At 45.7% G+C, this 13543-nt stretch overlaps 1 long non-coding RNA gene across 1 annotated transcript in view; it reads right to left on the bottom strand.

Annotated features, from left to right (window-relative positions):
• The window catches only part of LOC144893171 (uncharacterized), a 34282-nt gene that overhangs the window by 1469 nt on the left and 19270 nt on the right, over positions 1-13543 (bottom strand). Inside the window, exon 2 of the long non-coding RNA XR_013624229.1 lies at positions 9029-9070. This is a non-coding gene — a long non-coding RNA (uncharacterized LOC144893171). The remainder of the gene's footprint in view (positions 1-9028; positions 9071-13543) is intronic.

Here is a 13543-nt window from a genome sequence, read left to right as displayed (position 1 = left end):
CAAGGGAGACAGCTCTGATTTCCTGTTTGGCAGTGAGGACCTCCATCCATTGTTGAGACAGCAGAAGCAACATATCCAGAGTAGAATGACCTGATCTGAATCCAAATTGATGATCAGAGATCAAGCCATTGGAGAAGAGGAAGGATTTGATATCCGAAGCAATGATGGATGCCATGACTTTGCTGATTATTTGGAGCAGGCTGATTGGTCTGTAGTTGCAAGGATCTGTTTTTGCACCTTTTTGTTCAAAGCGGTAATGTTTGCTGATTTCCAAGATGCTGGCAGATGACCTTGAGCAAAAGAGAGGGTGAAAAGAACAGAGAGAGGGTGAGATAGAGCAGCAGAGCAGGATTTTCGGACCCGTGGGCTGATGCCGTCTGGTCCAGTTGCAGAATCAGAGTCGAGGTTTGACAAAAAATTCTCCACCTTGTCAGGAGAGAAGGACAAAGAGTCCAGGAGCCGATTGGTTCGACAGGGAAAAGTGGGAACAGAGAGAGATTGGTTTGGGACACAAGATTTTGAGGCAAACACATTTGAGGTAAGGGAGGGGATGGAGGGGGAAGAAACACCAGAAACGGATTTGACCAGACACCACCAGGATTTGGAGGAAGGAGACAGGTTTGAGAGTTCAATCTTGAGTGTGGAGAGATATTGCTTCCTGGCACTCCTGAGAGTAGACACACACTTGTTCCGAGCTTGGTGGAAGGAACTGAGATTGCCTTCAGTTGGATTAGCCTTCCAAGAGGCAAAGGCAAGTTGTTTCAGGGCAATTGCCTCACCACAAGATTCAGTGTACCATGGACGGGAGGAAGTGTAAGACAACTGAAGAGGAGATGGGATAAATCTGTGCATGAAAGAGAGCAGTTTGCTTTGGAAGAATTCCCAGGAAGAATTGACGACAGAGGCAGTAGAGATGGGAGACCATTCCAGATGATTGATGGCTGCTTGCAGACCATGCCAGTCAGCCTGAGTGAAATGCCAGACTCGTCGGCGTTGAGGAGGCTCTCTAAGAATGGCGAGAGAGATGTCCACTTTAACAAGCACATGATGAGAAGAACCGATTGGAGCAGAAGAAGAGCAGCAGACATTTGCAGGGAAGTTTGTCATAACCAAGTCTAGAAGAGAAGATACTCCATTGACTGAGATCCGGGTCAGGAAATTGACAGATTGTGTCAGTCCCAAAGAGTCGCAGAAGTCCTTTGCTGAGGTGCCATGCCTGGTGAGAGAGGAACCCACACCCAGCCAGCTGGCATGATGACAGTTGAAGCCGCCACATATGAGGAAGAGAGAGTTTGGATGAGTTGATAGAAGTTGGTCCATGTTGTCCGACAGAGAAATGTAAATGGAGTCATCGCTGTTTGTAGGACGGTACAGAACACATTTTTTTTTTTTTTTTTTTTTTGTATACAAGATCGAGGCTCGTGAAAGAGCGAACATTAATCACACAGAAAGACAAACAGACACACAAAACAAATAACATCGGGAGCGGTAGACAAGATGGGGAGAGAGGGGGAAGGACACAAACACAACATTTGAGAGCAGGGACCGAGAGACATGGAGACATCGAGAGAACTGTGGGAGGGAGAGGGCTTTGGGGGGGAGGCATGGGAAGGGGGGGGGGGGGGTGGGAGAGGTATAAAACATATGGACACTGCCAAGACTTCCAGGAAAGAAGTTGGAATTTCAAACAAGGTGGATCTGGGGTGAATTAGTGGGGGTAGAAAAGATCAAGGTTTTGGATGGGGGAAGATAAGAGATGGTGGTGAACAGCTGTTTTGAAGACCTGGAGGGAGGAGTGTGATTGAAGTGAGTGTGGGAGTTTGTTCCAGAGGCGGGAGAAAAGAGGAATGAAAGAGTGAAGGTGAGCAGAGAGCCGAGATTTCGGCAGTTTAACCATCAGAGGGTGGCTGGCAGATCTTGTGCGACCTGTAGGAATATTTGGGGGACAGAGCACAGAGAGAGCTGGGGGAGCAAGGCCGGAGAGGAGTCGGTAGAAGACAGAAAGACCACCTACCTGCCTGCGGTGAGTGAGTGAAAGGCCCTCAGAGATAGCTTCATCGCAGGAGATTCCAATGATTCTGAAAGCTTTGGATTCAACAGCGTGAAGCCGAGCCAGGTGTGAGGCAGGAGCACCAGCCCATAGGGGAGAACAGTATTCCATTGAGCTGCGGATGAAAGCCTTGTATGTGGTGAGGAGCTCAGGTGTGCCTAGGAAGGACTTCGCACGACGGAGGATGCCCAGTCGGCGACTGGCTTTGGAGGCCAGCTTGGAAATGTGGTTTTCCCAAGAAAGATCATGGCAGATGGTGAGACCCAAAAGCTTGAGCGACAGAACTTCTTGGAGAGGATTGTTGAGAAAGTAGATGGGAGGGTTGTCCAGTCGATCTTTTCGGAGAGACATAGTAAGAGTGTGAGATTTGTCAGGATTGAAAGACATGTTCCACATGTTTGACCAGTCTGTGATTTTGTCCAGGTCTTCAGAGAGTGAGGAGGCTGCAGACTGCCGATCTGAGGGAAGAGGAATGGAGCGCAGATAGTGGAGTCATCAGCAAAGAGATACAGAGGATTTTCCAGAGAGTCGGAGAGATCATTGATAAAGACCAGAAAAAGCACAGGGCCCAGCACACTGCCTTGGGGAACTCCAGCCTGAACGGGAAGGGGAGATGAGAGAAATCCATTCAGGGCCACACGTTGACTTCGACCAGAGAGGAAGTCCGCAAGCCATGCATGGAGATTTCCATGGATACCATAGGAGGAGAGTTTGGTGAGCAGAGCTGGGTGCCAGACCGTATCGAAGGCACGTGATATGTCAAGGGAGACAGCTCTGATTTCCTGTTTGGCATTGAGGACCTCCATCCATTGTTGAGACAGCAGAAGCAGCATGTCCAGAGTAGAGTGACCTGGTCTGAAACCAAATTGATGATCAGAGATCAAGCCATTGGAGAAGAGGAAAGATTTCATATCCGAAGCAATGATGGATTCCATGACTTTGCTGATAATTGGGAGCAGGCTGATTGGTCTGTAGTTGCAAGGATCTGTTTTTGCACCTTTTTTGTGTAAAGCGGTAATGTTTGCTGATTTCCAGGATGCTGGCAGGTGACCTTGAACAAAAGATAGGGTGAAAAGAACAGAGAGAGGGTGAGATAGAGCGGCAGAGCAGGATTTTAGGACCCGTGGGCTGATGCCATCTGCTCCAGTTGCAGAATCAGAGTCGAGGTTTGACAAAAACTCCTCCACCTTGTCAGGAGAGAAGGTCACAGAGTCCAGGAGCAGTTTGGTTCGACTGGGAAAGGTGGGAACAGAGAGAGATGGGTTTGGGACTAAGGATTTTGAGGCAAACACAGAGTTGAGGCATTCGGCTTTGTCACGTGCGATGTCAACTGTGTGGCCATTTGAGGTAAGGGAGGGGATGGAGGGGGAACAAACACCAGAAACGGATTTGACCAGACGCCACCAGGATTTGGAGGAAGGAGACAGGTTTGAGAGTTCATTCTTGAGTGAGGAGAGATAGTGCTTCCTGGCACTCCTGAGGGTAGACACACACTTGTTCCGAGCTTGGTGGAAGGAACTGAGATTTCCTTCAGTTGGATTAGCCTTCCAAGAGGCAAAGGCAAGTTGTTTCAGGGCAACTGCCTCACCACAAGATTCAGTGTACCATGGACGGGAGGAAGGGTAAGACAACTGAAGGCGAGATGGGATAAATCTGTGCATGAGAGAGATCAGTTTGCTTTGGAAGAATTCCCAGAAAGAATTGATGTCAGAGGCAGTGGAGATGGGAGACCAATCCAGACGATTGATGGCTGCTTGAAGACCGTCCCAGTCGGCCTGAGTGAAATGCCAGACTCGTCGACGCTGAGGAGGCTCTCTGAGAATGGCCAGAGAGATGTCCACTTTAACAAGGACATGATCAGATGATCCGATTGGAGCAGAAGAAGAGCAGCAGACATTAGCAGGGAAGTTAGTCATAACCAAGTCTAGAAGAGAAGATACTCCATTGGCTGAGATCCGGGTCGGGAATTTGACAGATTGTGTCAATCCCAGTGAGTCACAGAAGTCCTTTGCTGAGGTGCCATGACTGGTGAGAGAGGAACCCACACCCAACCAGGTGGCATGATGACAATTGAAGTCACCACATATGAGGAAGAGAGAGTTGGGATGAGTGGATAGAAGTTGGTCCATGTTGTCAGACAGTGAAATGTAGATGGAGTCATCACTGTTTGGGGGACGGTACAGAACACATATGAACAAAAGGTGGGAGCGGAGAGGAAGCCGTAGCCAGAGGTACTCCTGGGGGTGAGGAGGAGAGAGGGCAGTGCAAGGAGAGTGAGGAAGAGAGTTTTTGATAAAGATAGCCACCCCACCACCAGGCCGAGGCTCAGGTCTATCATACCGGAGGAGGGAGTAACCAGGAAGAGATATTAAGGAATCAGAGACATCTTGAAGGAGGAAAGTCTCTGTTAAGCAGATCAAGTCTGGATTGTCAGAAGCAACCTGTATGGAGAGATCAGTCAGGTTTGAGCGAAGGCCCCGGATGTTTGAGGTCCATACCGTTAATGAAGAGAGAGGGGGAGCATCGGGTACAGGACAGGGGAGGGGAGGAGTAGGGTAAGATGAAGGATGAGAGGGGGAGGTAGGGAGAGCAGTTGTTAGTGTGTCAGCGATTGCAGAAGAGTTCCAAGAAAGGGAAGGATGAGGAGGATGAAAGGTTTGAAGGTGAAGGGATGAGGCACAGAGAGGGGTTGCTTGAGGGGGGGCAGAGGAAAGAAGAAGGTTGGGGGGGTGGAGGTATGAGATAGAAGGGAGACGAAGTGGGGAGGAGGCAGCTTTGAGGAGGAGGGGGGAGGAGGGAGAATTGGAGAGGAATGGTATGGGGGGAGATTTGAATGGGAGGGGTTGGGGGGGAGTTTTGAAGGGGAGGAGTGAGGGGGGAGTTTAGGAGGGGAAGGGCAAGGGGGGAGTTCAGGAGTGGAAGGGCAAGGGGGGAGTTCAGGAGTGGAGGGGTAGGGGGGGAGTTTAAGAGTGGCGGGGCAAGGGGGGAGTTTAGGAGTGTAGGTGCAAGGGGAGGGATTTGGATGGGAGGGGCAAGAGGGGAGTTTAGAAAGTGGATGATTAATGAAAGACGAACATTGAAAACAAATTGGGTTTGTTGTGATTTTCAAGTTAGCAATCCGGTTCAGAATGATGGAGGAGGGATGGAATGAATGTGAATTTAGACCATGTAGTGAGGGAGACGTATAAGATATTGAATTTCTTTTTTTTGAGGTGGAATGAGTTGGAGAGGAAATTGAGAAAAGCCTTTTAAATAGGAAGAAAAACAGCGTGTTGTAAAATACCACTGAGTAAAACACTGAAGGGGAAAGGTTATACATATTTAAATAATATTTAAACAGAACCGTGAACAATCTTATGTGCACAAAAATACTAACGGGGGGAGAGCCGAGACGGACCACCACGAGTCACGTGAAGGGCAAACGGTGGATGGCAAGGAGTTAATGGGGGCGGGGCGAACAGCACACCTGGACAGAAAATACAGGATGAGTCAACAGTACACGTGGAGAAAGGAAAATAAATGTTTTTGGTTTTTTTTTTGTTTGGTTGGTTTTTGGGGGTGGGGGGGGGGGGGAGGTGGGGATTTAGAACGTTAGACAGAGTATTATGTTCGGGGTAGAAGGGAAAAAAACTAAGAGCCAAGCAAAACACGATTAAGATAACAAACACCGACGGGGGTACAACTACAAGGCCGCACACGAGGAGCAGAACACGATTAAATAATTACAAGTTACAGGAAATTCAAACCAAAAGTAACTATAATCAAAACAATAACGCATGGACGATAAAATAACGAGTTGAAATTTGACAATCTATCTGGGGAAATGGGGGAGAAACACGTGGTCGAAGAACGAACGACCGAACGAATAAGAATGAATAAACGAATGAGAACAGAGAAGGAAATGTTTTTTTTTTGGATTTTTTTGAGTTGTGATTTACATAAGGAAGAGGGCTATTGGGTGAAAAGATTGGGAAAACAGAGAACGAAAGTTATTGGATCACAAAAACACGGACCGCTGAGAGAAAAACAAAGCCTCAAGGTTGTACAGTGTTCAATGTACAACTACAAGGCCTCAAAACACGACCCGAATTAACACGATTTTCAATACAGGTATGAAAGATTTGCACCGAAAATCTTCGTCGGGAGACAATATATACACCATAAAATAAATAGTTATAACGAAAATACAAATGGGAACAATTACTTAACTTCGATTTCGATGGATAGCATGGAGAGCTGAGAATAAACGAACCCTCGCCAGCAAGACCGGAAACGGAAGTCCGACATATGAACAAAAGGTGGGAGCAGAGAGGACGCCGTAGCCAGAGGTACTCCTGGGGGTGGGGTGGAGAGAGGGCAGTGCAAGGAGAGTGAGGAAGAGAGTTTTTGATAAAGATAGCCACCCCACCACCAGGACGAGGCTCAGGTCTATCATACCAGAAAAGGGAGTAACCAGGAAGAGATATTAAGGAATCAGAGACATCTTGAAGGAGGAAAGTTTCTGGTAAGCAGATCAAGTCTGGATTGTCAGAAACAACCTGAATGGAGAGATCAATCAGGTTTGAGCGAAGGCCCCGGATGTTTGAGGTCCATACCGTTAATGAGGAGAGAGGGGGAGCAGCTTCGGGTACAGGACAAGGGAGGGGAGGGGTAGGGTCAGATGGAGGATGAGAGGGGGAGGTAGGGAGAGCAGTTGATAGTGTGTTAGAGATTACAGAAGAGTTACAAGAAAGGGAAGGATGAGGAGGACGAAAGGTTTGATGGTGATGGGATGAGGCACAGTGAGGGGTTGTTTGAGGAGGGGCAGAGGAAAGTAGAAGGTTGGGGGAGGTTGAGGTATGAGATAGAAGAGAGACGAATTGGGGAGGAGGCAGCTTTGAGGAGGAGGTGGGAGGGGGGAGAATTTGGGAGGGATGGTTGGGGGGGAGATTTGAAGGGGAGGGGTTGGGGGGGAGTTTTGAATGGGAGGGGCATGGGGGGGAGTTTAGGAGGGAAGGGGCGAGGGTGGAGTTTAGGAGGGGAGGGGCAAGGGGGGAGATTTGGAGGTGAGGGGCAAGGGGGGAGTTTAGAAAGTGGATGATTAATGAAAGACAAACATTTATAACAATTTGGGTTTGTTGTGATTTTCAAGTTAGCGATCCGTTTAAGAACGATGGAGCAGGGGTGGAATGAATGTGAATTTAGAGCATGTAGTGATTTAGAATTATATGAGATCGAATATTTTTTTGAAATGGAATGAGTTGGAGAGGAAATTGAAAAAAGCCTTTTAAATAGGAAGAAAAACAGCGTGTTGTAATATACCACTGCATAAAACACTGCAGGGGAAAGTTTAAACATATTTAAACAGAACTGTGAAGAACAGTCTTATATTCACAAAAATACCAATGGGGAGAGGGAGCCTCGAGGGACAACCACGAGTCACGTGAACAGGGGAAAAGGTGGAAGGCAAGGACTTGCAACATTTCAAATATTTGATATGTTGTGACCAAACTTGGCAAAAATTATATTTGATATGTTGCAACTCAAGTTTGTTCATGGCATTAATTAAAAGTCGGAGTCTAAGGGGTTCTCTGGGGGTGAAAGTGGGTCCAGTTTGATCCCCAAAATAGGTATTTGCTATTTTCTCTGAAACTACAAACACAATTTGGATTAAACTTGACAACAACCTTCATCACCCATGATGTACCAAAGTTTGTTCACGGTAATCAAAAAAACATTGGGGCAATACCCCTGGGCACTCACCTGGTAGAATAAAGCAGTATACTGCACTGATTAAAGGTATTTTAAACCGTATCATGGCATTCTTAACCAATTTCAATGGTTGCTGGAAGACAGGATAGCATGCACAATCATACTAACGTAATCATAAGACTTTAAACAAACAAAAAAACAACCGATTTTGGGGGGCAATCTCCCGACCCCCCATCCCCCGATAGACTACCTTTGACCCCGATTTTTTTTAATGCCGTGAACAAACTTTGTTACATCATGGGTGGGGAAGGGTGTGGTCAAGTTTCATTAGAATTATATGTGTAGTTTCTGAGAAGAAAGCAAATACCTGTTTTGGTGCGCAACCCCCCAACCCCCCGCCCCCCGTAAACCCCTAAATGGGCAGATATTTTTTTATGCCGTGAGCAAACCTTGGTACAGCATGGGTGGCGAAGGTTGTGATCAAATTTCATCAAAATCGTGTGTGTAGTTTCGGAGAAGAAAGTGAATATCTATTTTGGGGGGGCCAAACCTGGATCCACTTTGACCCCCAGTGGACCCCCTTCGACCCCGATTATTTTAATGTCGTGAACAAACTTTAGTCACAACACAACAAATATCATTTGTGCCAAATTTGGTCACAATCCCATCACCGGTTTCGGAGAAGAAGTTGCAAGTTTTTACGGACTGATGGACGGACGACGCGCCATCGCATAAGCCCTCCGGAACTTCGTTCCAGGTAAGCTAAAAATTCGGGGCTAAGGGGTTCTGCAGCAGAGGGGAGTGTAGAGGGGGAAGGGTTGCCCCCCAAAATAGGTATTTTATTTTTGTTTAAAGTATAATGATTATGGTAGAATAATTCTACATGATGCCTTGTCTCCTAGCAACCATTCAAATTGGTTTAAAATGCCTTGATACTGTATAAAATACCTTTAGTCGGTGTAGTTTACTGCTATATTCTACCAGCTGAACAACCAGGGGTATTGCCTCCTATTTTTACATTGATGTATCTCCCATGAACAGGAAGTAAGAGCTCAGAATATTTATGATTTAAGGGTTTCATGGAGATTGGGATGAGGAACTGAAAGGAGGAAATATCACGACAGAGGAAAAGAGAATAGGGGAGTTGGAGAGCAGGTGGGAGAAGAGGAAAATAAGGTTGGGAGGAAGGAAGGAAATAATAATAAATGGGAAGAGAAATATATATTTTGCGTATGTAATGCGAGATGCCTGCGATGGAGTGGTGATCTGTTTCTGATTGGTTCTCACCTTGAAACGTTTCTCAACTTGTCATTTCCCCGAAGCTATGCCCTGCCAAGAGCATCGACGGGCGTTCATTATTATTATGATATGACCCCTGCTTATCCCACATCCAAAAGCCATTTCATTTCCTAGGAGCTTCAGAATATTATCAGTGGAAACTGGAAAAGCGGAATTTGTAATGCATCGTGTTTGTACCAGAACTCCAATGAAGACAGAATATACTTTGTAATTGTGATTTACATGTTGAATTCAAGATTTCTTTATAGCACGCTGTCAGGTTTATGTAGACAATAGGATGGTTATAAAGTTGCGCAGAATGCGCATTTGCTGAAAATTATTTGCCTTCTACTTCCAATGACTTGAGATGGTAAAACGTTCTTGAGCAAGATGGCCGACTTGTCTGGACTGGCATTTTGACCTAAGCCGACCCCATTGTGGTGCTTGCGCCTGCGTTGTAACTCCAGTGGATGGAGCAGCAAGAATGATGGGAAGTTTTAAGGCCATTTTTCCCGCTAGGGTGGGGGTTAGCCTTGTGGGCCCCATGACAATCATGGTTCCCTGTATGCGACAATGTTTTTTATTGCCGGATGCCCTTCCTAACGCCAACCCTTAATCGCCTCTTACGATGCGCAGGGACAGGGTGTACCTATTCTAAATCAGGGTACACACCGGGAACATTCATCCCAGCAAGCTTGGTACTAAATTTGCCGACCTCGGAAGGATGACAGGTTGAGTCAATCCCCCTGGTGTTAATTCAGCGATCGACCAGGATTTGAACTCAGGATCCTAGGATCCCAAGCCAGCACCATAACCGCTAAGCCAACACCAGGCTATGGAGCAGCAAGAATGATGGGAAGTTTTGTGCCAACAGTCTCTCTTCCCATCCCTTTCTTGCTCACTTGGTTCCACAAATACTTTTGGAATTCTAAAGGTTGTTTGCCTGACAACAACCAAAGTTGTTTGCCTGACAGTGTGCCACATTAACTTGCAGAACTAAAATGCACAGTGGTGACAATAAGTTTGACATATCTGTGGCAATGCTTATCTATTCTATCAAAGTGAATTAGTATGTACCGTACTGTATATTTGTTTATTTGTTACCTCTGCCACCAAAGGTGGATGGAAGTTAGGTTTTTACCCCTGTTTGTTTGGCTGTTTGTTTGTCTGTGAGCACATGTTGTCAACATGTTGTGGATGGATTTGGATGAAATTTGTGGATGCGAGATATGACCAAAAACGGCACGATATCTCAAAAAGTTTTGGACGGATTGTGACAAAACTTGGTGGATGAGTTGGGTAGGTGACAAGAACAAGAAAATTAGACATTTGTTCCGGTCCGGATGCAGATCCAGCCTATCGGTGGGATACAAAACGTAAACTGTTCAGCCTGGCGGAGGTATGTGATGTGCTCTGATGCACAGTATTACAACTGAACAATTTTAATTCTTCTATTGTTTTATTTTAAGTAATTATTATTATTTATTGTTTTAAATAATAAGAAGTAATTATACTAAAATACGCCATTTCTGTCTGTCTGTCTGATGAATTTTTGATGCCAATACATTCTGTCGTTACTTATCCAATCTCAACCAAACTTGACAGGATGACGAAGGGTTACACAATGAAGGTTGTAGCGCACTCTCCCATAGATCGACTGTAATCTATATACCCCAAAGAGGAATGACCCTTACTGCCCCTCCCAGAGTGTACTAGTTGTTTTAAATACAAAAAAAAATAAAATGTTCAACTAGCTGAAAGCACCCGGCGTTGCCTGGGTTCTTTTTGAATGAATTTACTACTATAATTCAGCTTTTACTCGCAGCCGTAGAAGATTGACTACTATAATTCAGCTCATCTTTTAATTGCGAAATGGGCCCAGCCAGGCCGAAGCGGCCTCGACCGGCCTCGCCACCTAGCCTATAACCTCTCGAGGGCCCGTCCCGACATTTTTTGTTATTTTTGAATGAATTTACTACTAGAATTCAGCTTTTACTCGTGGCCGTAGAAGATCGACTACTATAATTCAGCTCAGCATTTTAATTGCGAAATGGGCCCAGCCAAGCCGAAGCAGCCTTGACCGGCCTCACCACCTAGCCTATAACCTTTCCAGGGCCCGTCCCGACATTTTTAGTTCTTTTTGAATGAATTTACTACTATAATTCAGCTTTTACTCGTGGCCGTAGAAGATTGACTACTATAATTCACCTCAGCATTTTAATTGCGAAATTGGCCCAGCCCGGCCGGGGTGGACAGGACCTCGACCGGCCTCGCCACCTAGCCTATAAGCTTCCCGGGGCCCGTCCCGACATTTTTTGTTTTAGAGGTTTCCTCCTATCTTTCACCGTTCAGGAGATTAGCGCGTGCAGACAAACAAACAAACAAACAAACAAACAAAAACTTTCTTTTATATATATAGAAGATAGATATTGCATAAGATATCCCACAAGCCACTGCATTTAAAGATTGCGGCAGCCCGTAATGAAGGTTGGTCTTGTGGTGGTGCGAAACTTACGACATGGGACTAAACTTGAATGGCTCCCGGAGAGCACATACCTCCACCAGGCTGAACAGTTTATGCCAGGCTGATGGCTGCGATCCACCCTAAACAAATCTCCTCAAGACTAACTTCTCTCCTTACACATATTTTTCACACATACCTTATATCCTTGCATCTTTCAGTGCATACACCTCATTGACTTTCACCTGCACCATAAACCTTGTTTGTTGAATGTGAGCGGAATGGTCGATACCATACCCCATCAACTTCTCTTTATCTGTCCATCATCCTTGCTTATCTTGCTTCAGGGAATTATTGAGGTGCCCATGTCTGTAGATTCATGATACGATGAATGAATAAGGGGCTTGTGTGTTCAATGCTAAGGTTCTTTCTTTGTGACACTCCTTGTGTTTTGTAAATGACTCTTTGATTGTAAATACGTGCCTTTTGCTAAATATGACCATTCGTTTACAACCTGCCCAATTGTCTTTCACTATTGGTTAGACACTTGTGTCGGTGTGTACATAGTGGAAGGGAGTTTTGCCCCACAGTTTCGCTACTGCCAGACTAGCTAACGTCCCACTTATGATCCAGCTCGGCCATTCCTGATTCATAAGGAGTGGGGTGTCAAAGGCATGGTTCCCTATCTGAGGGGATTAATTTACTGGAAAGGTAATGCGGGAATTGGACGCGAAGACCCTGCCTAAATGAATCGTTCCAAGACGGCGTCCATGGTTGCTTAGCAACCCCTCGAGTTGCGGAGTTATCTGCAGCTCGTCACCTTCAGGGTCAAAGGTCAGGAAGCGGGTCTGAGAAGGCACTTGTGACCCGGCCGGCAAACCTGTAACACTATCATGCTGTCTATTGTTTTTGGCCCCATCTCTTTCATTGATGAAGAATCACTTTCAAAATCTTCTTCAATTCAAAATTTGGTGAAGATCTCGATCTTCACCAAATCTAATCAACTTGTCCTTGTCACACTCCCAACCTGCCCATTAAATTTCATCCAATTCCATTAATAACGTTTTGATATATCCTGGTCACATACAGACAAACAGACAGGGGTGAAAACATAACCTCCCCCACCTTCAGCGATGGAGGTAACACGAGAAAATGGATGGGTAATGAAGAAGTAATAAAATAACTCAAGCACAGATAAGAAAGTTAGCAATTTCAGAGACAGAGCTAACTCTTAATTTATCTTTAGATAGGACATCTAATCACCTGATAATTCAGCATGATTGATACAACCCATTGTCTCATCACTCTCTCTCTCTCGCTCAGGTAGACAGATGCTCCGTTATTTCCGCGATAAGCAATTGTGATAAGGAAGTTCTTGATTTCAGCAAAAACTCCTCACATCATTAGCTTGAGCTCCTGCGGAGTTGATTCAATGCTGTAATGTCTAACATCAGGACACCAGTGAAAATGTCTTTTTCCAAAGCAGTATTCCAGCTGAGCCACTTTGCCACATCGGCTTGCAGTAGAGGTAATGCTAGACCTTTAAAAGGGCTCTCGGAACCGACTTTTATTGCATAAAAATCATAGGTAAAGTGATGAAGAGGGCAGGAAGCTCGTCATTTTACTTGCTTTTTAGAAGTTGTACCGCAGAGTACGTTGGACTTGGATATATATCCAGCTCCGCAGGGGAACCAGGTAGGACAAATGGGAAGAGGGTTCAAATTTATGTCATAAGGCACTGTCTGAGATGTTTTAAACTTCCAGAGTTGCTGTTATCCCCATGCATTCATCCTAACACCCCATTCGGCGCTCAGGTCAGATGTAGCTTCTGGCTGAAGGCTCGTAGGATGTTAATAATGCCTTCTCCGGACCTTTATTCGCGATGCATTTATTGAAGTAGGAAAGCCAATTATTGCGATGCTCGGCCTGAATAGCAAATGCATGGAGGCTTCCTAATATTCCAACAGTCTAGGAGCTTTCTCCGCAATGCAAGCTCCATCATGTATCTGTGGCTACCTGGATTACCGTATCTCGATACATCACCTGCCGGTGCATGTTTTATG

The sequence above is a fragment of the Myxine glutinosa genome, chromosome 8 (genome assembly GCF_964187855.1).
Source record: "Myxine glutinosa chromosome 8, kmMyxGlut1.1, whole genome shotgun sequence".
Lineage (NCBI taxonomy): Eukaryota > Metazoa > Chordata > Myxini > Myxiniformes > Myxinidae > Myxine > Myxine glutinosa.
The sequence above is the reverse complement of the archived record's forward strand: the minus strand, read 5'-3'. Positions and strand labels throughout refer to the sequence as shown.